Genomic DNA, 18,275 nt, shown 5'->3' on the forward strand with positions numbered 1-18,275 from the left:
TAGTTTTTGAGTATTGCAAGACTCAGTTTAGTCAGGCTCTCCTTGGCTTTGTACCCATTCTCTACACTCTCTTGTTAAAGAAGGCATCTTGCCTGAGAATGAGTGGTTCTCCCAGGCCCTCAATAAAGTGAGCAGGCTCTCAACTCACTTCTGCTCAAAGGATTGGCTGAAGGTTGAAGTAATGCTTAGCCCTTAAAATGTGAGCTGTTACCCAAGAATAGACTGCATTCCACCCTGCCTTGGAATGGACCACACCTGCTGACAAGTTTTGGAAATTAAAATGGGGTAGCAGATTCATTACATAATGTGAACCTTGCCTTTCATCCTGGAGTGGCTCCAAGGACCTACTCCACACCGGGCGAGATAAAGGATGCAGTGTAGAAATGTTGCATATTCTGCTTGAGGGCCCAAGGAGACAAGTCCTTCCTCATGTACCTTTGTGAACAAAGGTTCACACACCCAACCTGAGAGGAAGAAGGAAGACAAATTGATGGTTTAACTGATTGCTTCAGTGATTACGAAATGCAATATTTACTGATGTGTAAGCTCTTGGGAGACATCAAAGTAGAAACCAAGTCCCTGCCCTTAAGGAGTTAGAGAAAGAGAATGGTTCAGTGGTGAGTGGATGGACTTCCTAAATCTTGTGGACACATAGACCTGCATGTAAACCACCTTTTCCCACACAGTGTTGACAGCTGAAATTCTTTGACAAACTCACAAAGGAACCACAGGTATCATGGGAATACAGGATGGTTGTAAGCAGGGAGGGCACATAGTTGTAAAATGAAGCCTCCCTAAGGAGCTATTTTTTCCATGTATAAAATATAATTTTTCCTTAATCCCTGATACTGGCACTCTGTGAATTCATGTATGTATGTGCAACAGGAAAGCACCATAGTCTCAAAATTGCCTGGCTAACACTCACACATTAGGAACTCTCATTATCCATATCCTACCTGTAATAAAAGAAGAAACAAAATGATTATGGATAAAATGATGTGAACTTTCCATGCTGATGATCCAACCTGCTGTACCAGGACAATACAACATTGGCAAAACAGTTGCTTGAATTAGTCTGGACTTAAAAGTAATAATCTTGGAAGGGTTACCTTATTAAAATATAAAGATTGAGAGGTAGAGGTTCCTGGATATAGAAATTAAAATTAATTTAAATATATTTGATAACAAATGAGGATCATTAGCATATAAGAGAAAGGAAGAATGACTACCAGGGAAACTGATAACATGCCAAGCAAATTACAGCTACCAAAAAAGGAAACTGAATTCAGTGTACTGAGAACAGCATGGTCCTTATTGCTAACTTCTTGTTGCTATCTCTGCATATGACAAAGAATAAGATAATGATTAAATCCCTTGGAAGTCATATATAGTGACAAGTCTATTTTTCAGTGTTTTTAAGTCTCAGAAGCATGCTACTTCATCATTTTTAGAAATGTGTTTCTTTGACAGTGTTCACTTGGTCTTGGTGAGGTCACTGGTCAGAGTAGGCCTGTGGAAATGGTTCCTCAATGGTCAGAATGCATGACCAGCTTTGTGCAGTCCACTGGATATTGTGGTCCCTATTGTCTAATTGATACTTCTTCATAAGGATGAAGTCAGTATATAGAGATGTAAACAGAGAGCTACTGCATAGCTGACTGCTGCCATGCAGGTAGATTGCTGACCAGACAATTCCAACAGGACCATCAGTGGTTTTGGAAATGGTGAACTCTGGGAAAGATTCAGATGAACTGAGGCAATCTTTTCTTGATGTAGAACATTGATTCTTCCTTAAACAAATTGGTTCTTGAAGATGGAGAGTTGGACTGCCATATTATAAGCACTGGCTGCTCTTCCAGAAAACCTTGTTCAATCCCCAGCATCGACATGGTCAATCAGAAGCATTTCTAACTCCAGCTTCAGGGGATATGATTCCCTCTTATGCTCTCTGGGGGCAACAGGCACACATGTGGTACACATACATACATGCAGACAGAACATGTGCACACTGTTACACCTGAAAATTACTAGGACAAAGACCAAATCCATGACTGTCTAATTAAAGCAAGTTTTATTTTAGAGATGTAGCCAGGACTGGCCAGCCAACTGTCTCATCCTAAATTGGGATTTTAGATAGCAGCCCCTTAATGACCTCTTAAGGTTGGTTTTGTTTGTTTGTTTGTTTGTTTGTTTGTTTTTGCTTTTGTGCGTGTGGGGAGATCAAAGGTTAATTGAAAACAGTTGCAAGTGTGTTTATAGGGAAGAGAGAATTGGCTGTTAGATACTGTTAGAGAAATACAATGGAAGAGGAAGACAAGGAAACAAATTGTGTAAACGGAGTCATATGTTTTGCAGGAAACAAAATATATCAAAAAAGTAACTTGATAAGGTTCCCTTCTCACCTGCTGTACTCCCTGGAGACCATACTTTCTTCCAGTGGTGACCTATGGTCTCCTAAACTCCTAGATACCCTTTCTTCTTTCTCATGTCTACAAACTTCTGGAGCTGGGTTTGGGGCAAGAACTACCAAATGAAGCTGTAGGTATCTTAACCAAAGGCCTCCAGCTTCAGAGTTCCACAAGCTTTGGTAGAATTCTTTCCTTTCAGGACCTTGGCTGCTGCTAAGCTGCTGTCTTAGGGTTTCCAATGCCATCAAGAGACACTATGACCAAGACAACTCTTATAAAGGCAAACATTTAGTTAGGCTGGCTTACAGTTTCAAGGAGTTTAGTCCATTAAGATCATAGTAGGAAGTTTGGCAGCATGCATGCTGACATGGTGCTGGAGTTCTGCATTTTGATTTGAAGACAAACTAGAGGAACTGGTATCCTCAGGCAGCTAGGAGGAAGCTCTTTTCCACAACACATAGAGCTTGAGCATAGGAGGAGACCTCCAAAGCTCACCCCAACAGTGACACACTTCCCTAAACCAGGCCACACCCCATAACAGTACCCATCCTTATGGGACAAGCATAATTATATGAGCACTTTCCACTCCTTGACGCCCATTGTTAAAACATGAGTCTGTGGGGCCAGACTTAAACATAGCATAATGCAAAATAAATTTTGTCTAACTTCAAAGATCCCCATAGTCTTTCAGAATCTCATCAATGTTTAAAAGTTCAAAGTCTGTTCTGATGCAAACTTTTAACTGTAATCCCCTATAAAACCAAAATAAAAAAGGAGATCACATACTTCCAACATAATTATGGCACAGGATAAACATTATTATTCCAAAATGTCATAGAGAGGGAGTACTGAAACAAAGCAAGACCAAAAACCAGCTGGTCAAACTCCAAACTCTACATCTCAATGTACAATGTCAAAGCCCCCTTCCAATCTCTAACTATAGTGGGTTTGACCTAATGTTGCTGGTATTCTAAGGTTAATTTTTGTACTCCAGATTGCTTACACAAGTAAGCATGTCAGATACTGAGGGACACTGCTCCCTGTTGGTTCTGATTGGTAAATAAAGATGCTGGCCACCAGTGGCTGGACAGAGTACAGGGGCAGAAGTTTTAGGGTTTCCAGGTTTGGGATTGAGAAAGCAGAGATCCACCATGTGGGAGAAGGAGAAGGAAAGGAGATGACATGCCTGAGAAGAGTGAAGAACAGAAAGGCATAGCCACTGTTTAGGAGCCAGGAGAGTTCGGCCCAGATTGCTGTCAAAGTAGGTCCAGGGCAGCCAAGAGAAAATATAAAAATTAGTAAGTAATAATTTGGGATTATCAGCTGGAGGTGGATTAACAACATGGAGGTTAGAAAGTGGCTCAGCTGCTATGCAGTTTAAGGTATATCACAATATAAAGGCTTTGTGTGTGTGCCTTTCATTAAGGAATATAAATCTTTGGGGTGTGTAGAAGAATGTTGCCATTGGGATTTATTAATTGATAAGTGTGGCTATAGATTTTGCCCAATGTGGATAAAGAACTCGCTCTTAAAAATTAATTGGAGATTACCCAATGGAATACATGAGCCTTCCCTTTAAGATTAAAAGGCAGGGAGAACTGTGTTCTCAGTGGAGCCAGCCACATAGTTCTCTCCAACCTGAGGGAATTCTGAGATCCTACTGGGACAATCAGGCCACAGAGAACAGGAAAAGATAGGAATGGAGGTGTTCATAATTTAAAAAATCAAGGCTTCTCAAGTAACTGAATTCTTGGAACTTGGGAATTCTGGGATATCTTATCATAGCACGCATTCATAAATCAGCCTAATAATAGGTTCATACAGAAAATAGGAGTGACTTTGATAAAAGTTAAATATATAGGAAAGGAAGTTAATCCAAATTATATAAAAAGAAAGGGGGCATAAATATATCCACAGATACTAATCTTTTTAGGAGGGAGGAATGAAAGAAATCCAGGCCTTTGGTCTCAAATGTAGGAACAAAGTCGTGGAGATAGGGAGAAACCATATCTTAACATAATAATAAAGAGATAGTAATCTCCAGAGAAGGGAGGAATAAAGGAAAATGACATTGTTTTAAGGATAGAAGGGAGAAATAGTGGTAATTGCTTTAAATGTTTTTAAGTAATAAATGTTTTATAGGGTGTTAAAGGGATACTAATTTCCATAGAAGGGAGGCATAAGGAGAAATTATATTGTCTTAAGGATAGATGGGAGAAATAGTGGTAATTGTATGAGTTATACAAAGAGAAAAGGGTTATAATTATATATCCATAGATACTAATCATCTTAGCAGGGAGGAATCAATGCCTTTGATGTCAAATGTAGGAACAAAAGCATGGGAATAGGGAGAAACCCTATCTCGACAGATAGTAATTGTTCAAAATTGTTTTAATTGCTTTGATTTTATCAAAATGAAGGTGACTATAAGTTTGGTGGTAGTAATGACATTACTAATCCTGGGACAGAGGTCAGAGTAGAGCAGGGCATAAGAAAATAAAGGTTGATAAACTGAACCAATTTATTTTCGGTTGCTAGACCAAGGATATGCTATTTTGAAAGAGAGACTATGTATTTGTGTTAACAGGAAAGGAGAAAAGGCTTTAGACCCCTTCTTAGTAATATGGATCAGATATGATAGGGAGAGACTCCATGAAGATCTTGGCTACAGACAAGAAAGAAATATTCAAAAGACCAAAGAGGACAGGTAACATAAATTGCTGATCAGCCCTGAAACTGATTTAGACATAAAAATGTCTCTAGTCAAAACTTCAGCTATAATTAGACAATGAATCTTATTGATTACAAACTCCTTAAAATTCATCATGTCATCTTTCAAGTGGCATAAATGAAGATTTATTACAATTGGTTATTGATCAAAGTAACTCATAAAAAAGACAGTTGTCTTTCACCTGCTCAAGCAAGGAATAAATATTCATCCTTAGCTGATTTGTGCACCTTGTGAAATCCATACAAATATATTTATAGAACTAAAAGTTTAGTTGTAAGATTCATATATTGCAGAATGAAGCACCAAGATACAGCTCTGATGAGATTCATCCTTGAGGATGCTGAGATGACCGGCTTTTCCAGCTCCCTACCTCAACTGATGCTGTTTCCAGAGACTTGTTCCCAGTACACCTTCAGGAATAGGTGCTGATTCCCAATGATATCGGTTCATCCAGCCTTTCAGACAGTTCCAGTCAGGACTTCAGTAAAGCCCTGAACCTTCTAAACACACAGAGACTGGATAACGAATGCCAAAGCTAGCCTCTTTTAAGTCTAACCAAAAATTTCAATTTTCCTACCCCTCCCTGACCTTTAAAAAAATACTCATTGCCCCAATTCAGCAGGAAGAAGCCATGGAGAGTCATCATCCTGATTCCTTGATTTTGGGTATCTAGTTATGGATATTTTTATAAATTATAAATAGGTTGACATTTTAAAGAATAATTTGAAAACAATCATTATTTTGGACAGGATGGAATCTAAATAGAGAACTCAGATTCAGAGATTTCTGTCTTTCCTTTCCTCTTCTCTATCGTTTCTTTCTTAAGCAAGGAAAAGGACTTGAAAAGATAAAGGGGGATAAATATGAGACATTAGATATATGGGGATGGATTACTAAATTTACTCTTTTTTTTTTAAATCTCAGTATTATTTAATGAAAACAAACCCACCCTGTCACGTACAGGGAGCACCTTACAGGGGGCACCGGCACTCACAACTCACCACGTTCAAGGAAAAGCACCAGGACAGTACTCAGAGGCTCCTCGCAGTGCTCTCCAGAGTTATAATTTAAAGGTATTTCTCCATGGTAAAGCTACAGTAGTTACCTACTAGCAATACTACATGCTTTCCATGGTCCCATGGAAAAAAATAGTTCACTTGATCCTAATCCCTGATGCAAGGCACTTGAAAGCACCTGCATAAAACGCCCATGTAAACAGCAGTGCAGTGCACCTTTCAAATAGCAGGGCTTGTACACAGCCTGACCAGACAGAAGGAGACATTGCCACATCATTGCCACAGCTAAAGGCATGTTAAAATTTCTACCAAGAAACTGCTTCTCTCATTATTCACAGAACAGGCTATATAACCTCAGTAAAAATACAAAACCCTCATGGACATTTCATACTGCAAAGCCAGCATGCTCCAGGGGTCTGCATGAAGTCGGAGTACAGGCGAGAGGTCACAAGTGAATGCACTAGGCATTTCTGAATACCCATGTTTAACAGCCACTGCCCTGGTGGGCTATCTGTAGCACCATTGAAAATGCATTAGCAACCTCAAAGGTACAAATTCCAATCAACTTTTTCATGAGGCTCACTTAGTCTGCAGTAATCAATAGCAGTAACAATAAATTTTAAATTATTGACTAATGATTAGCTTTTCTTAGCAAGAAAAGTTCTGTATTAGTACATCCCATGTACACAGCACCAGTTTAAACAGGATTATCAAACACCTGCAGCATTTCATTGCTCACTGGAAAGTTCATTTCTTATCACTTTCCATGTCAAGCATAAAATTAAAACAGTGATGAACACTGACGGGGAATTCAGTAAAACAGACGAGTGGCAAGCTGTCCAAGTTCCACTGCGTTCTCAGGAACCTGTTTCTGCCTCTGAGAGGATTAACACACAAGGGGCAGAGGCCAACGGCAGGCCCCATCAGGTATGGTACGGCCATACTGTGTTTCTATTATCAAGCAACTGGCACATACACTACGGGGAGAGTAAGGGGGTCTGTGTGTGACGCAACCCAGGGGGTTGATTTTGAGTTCACCCCCAGCTTCAAACACTAGACATCTGCCTTTCCACCAGCTTGATTCTTACTGGCATGCCCTTCCTAGGCATTTAAAGGGATAAGGGCATATATAGGTATGCACAGTGAAGAATCAACTATAAATATTCAAACTGTTGCTTTTTTAAAATTATAGACCAAAGTGATTTCTCAAAGAAAACCAGTTTCTTCATAAATGAAATATAGTATATAAAAAGCTGGAATGATGGGTAATTCAAATACAAAACTCAAGTACAAAACACCCTATTTTTTCTTTCCAAACTACATAGATTCATACAGTTGACTCTACCATAGAACTGTTCCGTATATAATTACACTACTAGCGTAAAGTACTATCAACACTAAAACACTTCAGTTTGTCAACTGAGGGTCTACGTTCTGACATCTGCATTAAAACTGCAGCACTGAGCCAGAGCTGAGAGGCATCTTCCTAAGCATGGCTTCCTTCTTCCTGCTCTTGTGTCCCACAATTATTAAAAGAAGGGATCTGCTCTGCAAACGACTGCGCCATCAACTGTCCATTCGGAATGTCGCCAGGAGCTGATTCTTCTCCCGGCTGCGTACTGTTGGCTCTTAGCCCATTTGAAGCAAAGCCGCAAGGTTCACAATTACATGGGTTTTCACCATAGGCGCCACCGTACGCTGCCTCATAGCCTGGATCATACTTTTCTTCTTTAACAGCCATCTTCTTTGCATCCTCTTGTGCAAGCTGTAGGTCAAATGTATACTGCACTTCCTGAATGTCCGTGTTGCGTTCGATGCCTTTCAGCTGGTCTCTCAAGTCCTTCAGCTTAATGTAGTAATGAACTTTGTCCTGGGCCCGAGGAAACTGAGCGCATCTGGCACTGGAAGACAGCATGACGTAGCAAAGAGTTTCTGTGGGATCTTGTGGGGCTGAAGCCCAAATTCCAAGTTCTTAACCTTTACTCCAAAAACCTCTTTACTGAAAATTTCATAGATACATTTTCCATTAAACACCGCTATTCTTGGCTGGTATTTCTGCAGTTTCTGCACTAGGATACGGCCTCTTTCCCGAAACTCTTTACTAGACAGATCCTTGCTGCCTGGCGTCGTCCTTTCTACCATGTTGGTGAAGCCAATGCCGTATTTCCCAGGTAAGGTGTGGTCATCCATGTGATTCAGCTGCACCTCACTCAGCCCTGACACGAACAGACACTTCCAGAAGTGATTTCCAGGCCCAGGGTAATGATGTCCTTTGTAAGCAGCCATTAATCCTGGGTTAATGCTGATAATCACAATATCCAGACTGAAGGTCAAAATGTCAGGAAGAGTCTTGGTCAGAAGCTCGGCCTCAGAGACGCCGTTGAAACGGTCCACTTTCCTTTTCACTTTAAACTTGTCTGTGATTTTCTCTTGCTTTTCTTTCGCTTTTGTGGACTTGCAGGATTTCTTTGTCGCAGCAGGTTTTTTGGGTTCCACTGGCTCCTGGAGCTCTGCTGCCCTGGTTTTCCTTTTCCTTCTCTTTGGAGCCTCTGGTACCGGGTCCTGGGCAGGAGCTTCTGCGGGCAGCTGCTGTTCAGTCATGGCTGCCATGTTAGGAGCTTCTGCTAGCACCTGCTGTCCAGTCGGGACTGCCATGTTGGGAGCTTCTGCCATCATTTGTTGAAATGGAAACTAATACAAAGCTTGAACGTGCTCCAGGGAATAGCTGCGCACGGTCTCCGCTGATGCGGCTACTCCTGCGGAGCCCACAGGCGCCCGATCGATCGGGGCGGCTGGTGGACAAATGGCGCTGGCCTCGGCCCCTCCCACGCTGCTACATCAGGGCGGCGAGTCCCCAGCGCACTTCCGTCCCCCTCCGAGGAAGCCAGGGGGCTCCCTAAATTTACTCTTAAACAAAACATTTTATAGCTACAATTTTACATTGGTAGAACTCTTTACATTTAGATGATGCATTGAAGTTATATTTTCTTACATTGGTACAGAATTTATATATTGATACAGGTTTAAGGTTTGCATTGGTATAAATCCTTGTATATTAATACAAATTTAATTTTGTTGTTCTCAGACAGGCATTATGGCTATGCTACTCATTTAAGAATACAAGGTTTAGGCACAGTCCTTCTAATAGTCCTTCTAATAGCTGCTATTACACACTGTTTAGGATGATTATATAATACAAGTAAAAGATCAGATAATAAATTCATGGTAATATGAGATTCTGATTTTATTACAATAAAGGGTTTTCAATGTTATTCAAATAGTAAATAGGTAAGAGAAGTCAAGGTTTAAAAGTTCAGATATGCCAGGTAGTGGTGGCGCACGCCTTTAATCCCAGCACTTGGGAAGCAGAAGCAGGCAGATTTCTGAGTTCGAGGTCAGCCTGCTCTACCGAGTGAGTTCCAGGACAGCCAAGACTATACAGAGCAACCCTGTCTCAAAAAAAACAACAAAAAAGCTCAGATATATTATATATAGTTAAATAGTCTTTAAAACCATCAGAAAACCAGAGAATATGACATTTAAAATCATTTTATTAATAGATCTTTTGATTAGGAAATATGTCTGTCCTCGACAGTGCCCCATCCCACTTCAAAGAAGATATTGAGCATCATTACCTCCAATTGGACTTGATTCAATTGTGTCAAGCTAGCCACTGGGTAAGAAATACCTTACCTTCATTCTGTAGACAAAATACTGCCTGAAAAAGTACAAATTAAATTCAGGATAGTTGATTGCTAAGCTCTGTTAAGACAGAGTAAGCTAGTCCTTCATAAGTCCTGCTGCATTTAAGGTCTATCAGATGGTTCTGGATGAGAAGGCTAAAGACAGATGCTCTAATGTTATAAGAAATTGAGGACTGCCAGTATTCAGCTATCTCTATAAATTGTACAAGTTTTGGAAGCTATGTTTTTGTGCTTTCTACATATTCAAGTAATATGTAAGTCCTTCTTAGATTTCTAATGGGGTTGAAGACCAGTTATAATCTCATAATTGAACTTAAATTGTTTAGCATTAAAGAAGATGATCTAGATTTGAAAGAATGGTTTTCACTTGATAATACAAGGTAAACTCAAACCTAATTGAGGTATAGAATTGCAAACTCTTTAAGTTAGGATAGATGATAGAATGCTTTATATAAACTGCCAAATATGGTGGACTGGATGTTATAAGTATACATCATGCTTTACATTTTACAAAATTGTTATAATTATGTTCTCTCTCTCTCTCTCTCTCTCTATATATATATATATATATATATATATATATACACATACACACATATATACACATGTATATATACGTATATGTATACATACATATATATGTATATATACGGCACTTTTTAATTGGTCAAAAAAAGAGAAATGTAGTGAGTCTGACCTAATGCTGCTCATATTTTAAGGTTAATTTTAGCTCCCAAAGTGGTTTACACAACTGTCTGCATGTAAGATACTGAGGGACTCTGCCCCCAGTTTGTTCTAATTGGTAAATAAAGATGCCCACTATTAATGGCTGGACAGGGTAGACAGAGGTGGAACTTTTAGGATTCTCTTGTTTGGGATGGAGAGAGCAGAGAGTGAAGATCCACCATGTGGGAGAAAGAGAAGGATAGGAGATACCATGCCTGAGAAGAGTAGAGGACAGAGAGGCATAGCCACCACATAGGAGATGGGAGAGTATGGTCCATAGTGTTGCCTTCTGAGTACAGGGAAGCCAATGAAAAATATAAAATTTAGTAAGTAATAACTTGGGATTATCAGAAGGAGGTGGATTAACCATGTGGAGGCTAGGAAGTGGCCCAGCTGTTGCACAGTTTAAGGCATATCAAAATATAAAGACTGTGTGTGTGTGCCTTTCAGAAATGTAAACCTTTGTGGTGGGTAGCAGAAACTTGCCATTGGGATTTATTAATTGAAAAGTATTGCTATATCTAATATCTAACTCCTTGCATCCTGTTGGCTGCTGTTGGCTGATCTGGCATTCAGCAGCAACAAACTTCACCTTCTTTTGCTGGTTCCACTTGCTGTTAGCAGCTTTCCTCAGTAGGTATCCCACATCTCTGACATCTCTAATGTCTTAGGGTATTCAAGGTAACTTCAATTTTATAGCTTCTTGTTCCATTGCCTGGGATCCACACAGGATCTTCTGGGTTCCTCCAAATGGCTTGAATTGCTTCTCCAGCTCTGGTCTCTGTAGCACTTTAGGCTCTGGTTGACTCCACTATAATGCTGCTGCTGTTCTTGGTGATCATCCCATGGTACTGGTATTTCTAATACCCTGGGGTCTTGCACTGCAACTAGGCTTTATGCCCTTCCCCCAGCCTTGAGCAGGCCAGAAAGTCCTTGTTTACCACAACAGAACAAGTGATAGGATCTAGATGGAGTTACCCACCTTGGCTACATGGGATTTTGAAGCAGAACTGCCCCTGGGCTTGCCTTGAGACATCTCTGGCTGTGACAAAGAATGGGTTCCTCCACCCATCTGTGGCAGTGACCAAGGATGGGTTCCCCCACCCATCTCCAGCTGAAACAAGAAAGGGTTTTGGTGGGGCTCCCCCTTTAAATTGAGAGCTAAACATTAAAGGTTAGAGCCTTGATAAGAGAAGTTTGTCTTGGCTTCATCTCTTTTCACCCTCCATGCCCCTTTCATTCCCAACCTCCCTTTCAGGTGAACCCAGTTGATCCATGACCGCAGGCAGCTACAGGTGGTGCCACAATAAGCGACCTAGAAAACAGGGGACCAGCTGAGGAACACTGTCTTAGGTGGAGTTCTATGGAAAACAGAAGAAGTAGAGTATCCCACACACTTAGTAAGCAGTGAACAGCATTGATACTTGTCAGAAGCCAGGGTCCCAGCCCCCTACCTACCTTACTCCTTGCCTTTCTCAAACCACTCCCTATTACTCCCTAATGGCCATATACTGCTTGGCGACTACAAGACCTGGCTTGGTAGCTACAGATTGTTCTACAAGCAGTGTACCGTGTCTTCTGAGAGAAGCAGTTAGACCACCATTGTTTTAGGGCACAGACTGAGAAGATTCTGTACTTTCCCACCACCTGAATCCCTCTTACCCCTCCCTTTGCAAACTGAGGCAATGCAGATTGAGTTCTTAACATGCTTCTAGGAGAAGGTCAATATGAAGGTAATGCTAATCAGGTTGAACTGCCTGCAGAAGTGTTTGCACAGATTGCAATGGCTGCCCGATGTGCTTGTAATCAATTACCTACTAAAGGGAATCTTAGTGGGAATTTATCTGATGTTAAACAGAGCCCTGATAAACCATTTCAGGAATTCGTGGACAGGCTGCTAAAATTGGCTGGTAGAATTTTGGAGATCCTCAAGCAGGAATTTTTTTTTTTTGTTACACAATTGGTTTATGAGAATGCAAATGTAACCTGCCACACAGCTACCAGGCCATACAAAGCAAAGATAGACTTACATGGGTACATTCATCTTTGCACACAAATTGGGTCCTCATACAATCAGGGTCTGGCTATAGCTGCTGCCTTACAATGGACCACTGTACAAGCAATGCTTGCACAGAACCATAAAGATAAAATATGTTTTAAATGTGGAGAATTCGGTCATTTTAAAAATGAATGTCCCAGAAACAAAGGCATGAGCAAACAATCAGTTCACATGACAAAAATTTGTTCTCGGTGCAAGAAGTGTTATCATTAGGCTAAGGAATGTAGATCTAAAAACAGATATTCAGGGCCATCCCTTGTTGGGAAACAAGTGGTGGGGCCAGCCCTAGGCCCCCAGGAATCCACAGCCAACAGCTTGTGGTGCCATGAAGCTGTTGCCAAGCCAGGGAAATCCATTTTTGAGCAACCCCAGGAAGTGCAGGACTAGACCTCAGTTCCACTACCTATGCGGTACTGACATCAGAAATGGGAGTTCAGACACTGCCTACAGGAATTTTTGGGTGTTGAGGGCCGACTTTAGCAGAAAGCGGCTATCAGCTTTGCAGCCATCTTGAGCCATATACCCTGACATGAGACTTGTATTACAATAGCCTACAACAGCTGAACACACTCCGATAATCTTGCTTTAGATACCTTGGGTGTGTGAGATTAAAGGTGTGTAACTTAAGAGAGTGACTTAGAAGTGTAGAGATTAGATTTAGAGACAAGACCTAAGGACATGATTAAAGGGTTGACCAAAAAGCATGGCTTAGAAGTGAGACATCTAAAGGCAAAAGGTAGACAGAAGAGAATCAGACTATAGATGAGAGAATCAGACACTTAGAGAAAGAGAGACTGAAGAATAAATGGGATTGAAACACACTTTGTCTGGTCTCCATTCTTCGAGTCCGCCCTCACTCTCTCTCTTGCTGAACCCCAACCCGCGGGAAGCCGCAGCTTGGGCCAGGATACATTTTGCTCGGGCCGTGACATTTTTGGCCACCCGAACGTGGGGCTAGTGTGGTCTCAACATTTGGGCCCTTGCCTCCAGGGACATGGGAATTACTTCTGAAGCAGCAGTATTGTAAAAGAATTACAAATTTATCCTGGTGTTATAGATAGTGATTATGAGGGAGAAATTTAAATTATGGCTGCATCCCCCTATGGCATTGTAATTGTACCTGCTGACAAAAGACTTGCTCAACTTGTTTTAGTTCCTTTGCATCCATTTCCTTCCAAATTTGTTAAGAATGACAGAGGACAAGATGGCTTTGGTTCCTCTGATGTGTATTGGGTTCAATATATTACTAGCAAGAGACCTAATCTTAAGCTAATAATTGAAGGAAAAAGTTTTGAAGGAATAATATATACTAGGGCTGATGTAATAATTATTAGAGAACAAGAGTGGCCTTCAGCCTGGCCTTTATCTGATACTCTCACTCACCTTCAGGGAATTGGTTATGCCAATAACTCAAAACAGAGTTGTAAACTTTTAACTTGGAGAGGTGAAGAAGGCAATTCAGGATAAAGTCAACCCTATGTCATGCCGAATTTACCTGTAACCCTCTGGGGAAAAGATCTCTTGTCACAGATGGGTCTTATGATGTGCAGCCCTAATGAAGTAGTGACTAAGCAAATGCTAAGACAAGAATTTTTGCCTGGCCAAGGACTAGGAAAAAAGGACAAGGATTTAAAACATTTGAAGCACCTAAGCCTCATTCTAACACTAGAGGTTTGGGGTATTTTCCATAATGGCCACTGTCTTACTTGCATCCCATGCTGATAAAATTCAATGGCTTAATAATGTTCCAGTGTGGGTTGATCAGTGGTCTTTATTTAAAATAGAAGCTGATTCATTGCTTGTGCAGGAGCAATTAGAGGCAGGGCACATAGTAGAATCTCAGTCACCTTGGAATACTCCAATATTTGTTATCAAGAAAAAATCAGGAAAATGGCAATTGTTAAAAGATCTAAGAAAGGTTAATGAAACCATGGTACCTATGGGAGCTTTACAATCTGGGCTTCCATCTTCAGTAGCCATTCCTAAAGGATATTATAAAATAATAGTAGATTTGAAAGATTGTTTCTCTTGCATCCTCGGGATTGTAAAAGATTTACTTTCAGTGTTCCTTCTATTAATTTTAGAGAGTCAATGAAAAGGTATCAGGGTAGTTCTTCTTCATGGCATGGCCAATAGTCCTACATTATGTCAAAAATTTGTGGCACAAGCCATTGAGCCTGTAAGACAGCAATGGCCAATGATGTACATCATACATTACACAGATGATATTCTTCTAGGAGGATAAGATCTTCAGGACTTGCTTTTATGTTATAGAGATTTATAGCAGACATTCACTGATAAAAGACTACAAATAGCTACTGAAAAGGTACAACTCAGGATCCTTATAATTATTTAAGTTTTAGGCTTACAGATCAAGCCGTTTGTCCCCAGAAAATAATCATTCATAGAGACAGTTTAAAATTTTTAAATAATTTTCAAAAGCTGTTAGGTGATATCAATTGGCTTAGTCCCTATTTAAAGCTTACTACAGGGAAATTAAAACCCCTATTTTGTATTCTCAAAGGGAGTGCTGATCCTTCCTCCCCTCGATCTTTAAACCCAGAAGGATTGTTGGCCTTACAACAAGTAAAAAGAGCTATTGAGAAATAATTTGTTACTTGTATAGATTATTGCTTGCCTCTACATTTGTTGATTTTTAATACAACTTATACACCTACAGGATTGTTGTGGCAAAAGACTCCACTCATGTGGATACATTTAAAGATATCCCCTAAACGTAACATCCTACCATATTATATGGTGTTGTGGCCTGAGCTGCCCCAAGCTTGGGGGGGGGCCAGAAATGTTGAGAACTGCACTAGCCCATGTTTGGGGGCCAAAGTGTCTTGGACCACTCTGTCAATGTTGGAAACCCACACTGCCAAAAGCCTTGGGTGCTAAGTTGTCCCGCATTGCCCCAAGCAGCTCCGGTCCACGGGTCAGGGTTTAGCAAAAGAGAGAGCGAGGACAGACTTGAGGAATGGAGACCAGACAGAGTGTGATTCAATCCTGTTTATTCTTCAGTCTCTCTTCTTAGTCTAAGTCCCAAGTCTTGAGTTCCTAGTCCCTAGTGCCTCCAAGTTCCAAGTTTCTTCTTCCAAGTGCTAAGTGCCTAATACCTAATGCCTAATAACTAACTCCAAGTTGTACTCAACTCTTCTGTCTGCTTCTCACCTTTTATATGTCTCACTTCTAAGCCACGCCTCTAAGTCATGCCCTTAAGTCATGCCCTTAAGTCTTAGCTCTAAATCACACCTTAAGTCTCACACACCCAAGGGAAGATCCTGGGTATCTAAAACAAGATGTTATCAGAGTGTGCTCAGCTGTTGTAGGCTATTGTAAACAAGACTCTTGTCAGGGTATATGGCTCAAGATGGCTGCAATGATGATAGCCACCTTCTGTTGGCTCCCCACAATATGGCAGTAGCCCATATGATTATACTTGGAAGAAAACAGTTACTGACTTATTTTGGCAAAGAGTCAGATGTCATTATTCAGCCTTTTAATGCAGATTAGAATACTTGGTTAAAGCAGCATAGTACAGATTGGTTGCTTGCTCAAATAGGATTTAATGGCATTATAGACAATCATTATCCTCCAGATAGATTGATACAATTTTTAAATGTGCATAAGGTTATAATTCCTAACATGACTTCTTTGCAACATCTACATGATGCTCTTTTAATCTGTACTGATGGCTCCTCTAAACAATGAACAGGGTATCTCATAAATAATCAACAAGTAGTCATAGAAACTCCTGGACTCTCTGCTCAGTTAGCAGAACTGACAGCAGTTCTGAATGTTTCTCTGTCTGTTAATGATGCTTTTAATCTTTTTCCTGAAGGCCTATATGTGGCTCAATCTGTCCTCTTGTTAAAGACAATGGGCCACCCTATACTGGAAACAACTTTACATCATTTTGTAAAGAATTTGGTATTGAACATAAAACTGGAATTCCTTATAACCCAATGGGGCAAGGAATTGTTGAACATGCACATTGGACTCTGAAAATTTGGCTCATTAAAACTAAAAAGGGAGAATTATACCCTCCAACGTCACCAAAAACACACCTTGCTTTTGTCTTATTTGTTTTAAACTTTCTGCAAACTGATGTTAAAGGTCAGTCTGCAACAGATCAACACTGTCATCCAGTCACTTCCAGCTCATTTGCCAGGGTCAAATGGAGAGACCCCCCCCCCAACTAATACATGGAATGGTCCTGACCCTGTTTTAATTTGGGGTTGTGGTTTGGTCTGTATTTTTTGAGAAAAAGAAAATGAAGCCTGATGGCTGACTGAAAGATTGGTCCGTCAAGGGGACATATATCATGAGCCTAATGATTCTGATTCTGATGATGAAGATGGCTCAAAATCTTTATCAGCCAGCTGATTTAACCTGGCATGTAGTCTCCATTAATACTTAAAGCCACCCACTATATACCTGATGACCAGACTTTGTGTGATTCCTATCAACCAGTAGTTGGATTAGATACTGGAACATTTCCTCTTTCAACCTTATTTTCTACATTGCTTGGATAATAATGTTGCTTTTAACCTTTGAACCTTGTCTCTCAAGCAGATAGGTTGCCTTCACACAGGATTTCTCTCAGCAAGCCCAGCCATTCATCATGGCAGTTATCCATCATTATGAAGAATTGCATTGAGTGCATGCTAACAGGTCCTTTGGTCTGAGTGTGGGGTTTGTCTATATGGGAAAGAGTGTGCCAATGATGGCTGGTTAGTCAAAGACGAGGAAGAGTGTTCTTGAGTTCCTATGAACCTAAGGCAGAGGCATACATCAATATGCTATGTATGTTTTCTTCGAGGATGGGTAATATAAAAGCAAAATAGATGCCAACCTAAGCCATGCATGATTGCCTGGCCACTCTTTACCCTAGATGGGATAAAATCTTGTACCCCATCCAGCTGCTGGCACTGCTCATTTTTAAAAAAAAAAACTAAAAAGGGGGAATTGTGCCCTTGCCCCAGCCTTGAGCAGGCCTGAAAGACCTTGTTTACCACAACAGAACAAGTGATAGGATCTAGATGAAGTTACCCACCTTGGCTGCATGGAACTTAGAAAAGGAACTGTCCCTGGGCTTGCCTTGAGACATCTCTGGCTGTGACAAAGAATGGGTTCCTCCACCCCTCTGTGGCAGTGACCAAGGATGGGTTTCCCCACCCATCTCCAGCTGAAACAAGAAAGGGTTTTGGTGGGGCTCCCCCTTTAAATTGAGAGCTGAACATTAAAGGTTTGAGCCTTAATCAGAGAAGTTTGTCTTGGCTTCATCTCTTTTCACCCTCCATCCCCCTTTCATTTCAAGCCCCCCTTTCAGGTGAACCCAGTTGATCCATGGCCACAGGTGGCTACAAGGCTTCACCAATAACCTCTCGTAGACACTCTTCATGATGCCAATCCTCAATTTTTTGCATGACCCCTTCAAGTCTTGGCCTTTTAACTTCAAGTGAGGGTACACCTTCACCCGTGGACTCCCAACCTTAGCTGCTCTCCATGCCTTCAAAACCAGTACAACCTTGGCTGGTTATTACCCATTAAGAATGTCTGGCTGCAGTATGAGATCAAAACTTATCTATCATACATAGATATGATATAGCTTATTTGTGCTCTCAG

At 40.8% G+C, this 18,275-nt stretch overlaps 1 long non-coding RNA gene and 1 pseudogene across 3 annotated transcripts in view; both read right to left on the minus strand.

Moving 5' to 3' along the window:
- The window catches only part of LOC143444009 (uncharacterized), a 58,779-nt gene that overhangs the window by 9,863 nt on the left and 30,641 nt on the right, over window positions 1-18,275 (minus strand). For all 3 annotated transcript variants that reach the window (XR_013113471.1, XR_013113472.1, XR_013113470.1), the window contains one exon: window positions 318-464. This is a non-coding gene — a long non-coding RNA (uncharacterized LOC143444009). The remainder of the gene's footprint in view (window positions 1-317; window positions 465-18,275) is intronic.
- On the minus strand, window positions 5,249-8,947 carry LOC117718032 (G/T mismatch-specific thymine DNA glycosylase pseudogene; annotated as a pseudogene).

This window comes from Arvicanthis niloticus, chromosome 12 (assembly GCF_011762505.2).
Source record: "Arvicanthis niloticus isolate mArvNil1 chromosome 12, mArvNil1.pat.X, whole genome shotgun sequence".
NCBI classification, from domain to species: domain Eukaryota; kingdom Metazoa; phylum Chordata; class Mammalia; order Rodentia; family Muridae; genus Arvicanthis; species Arvicanthis niloticus.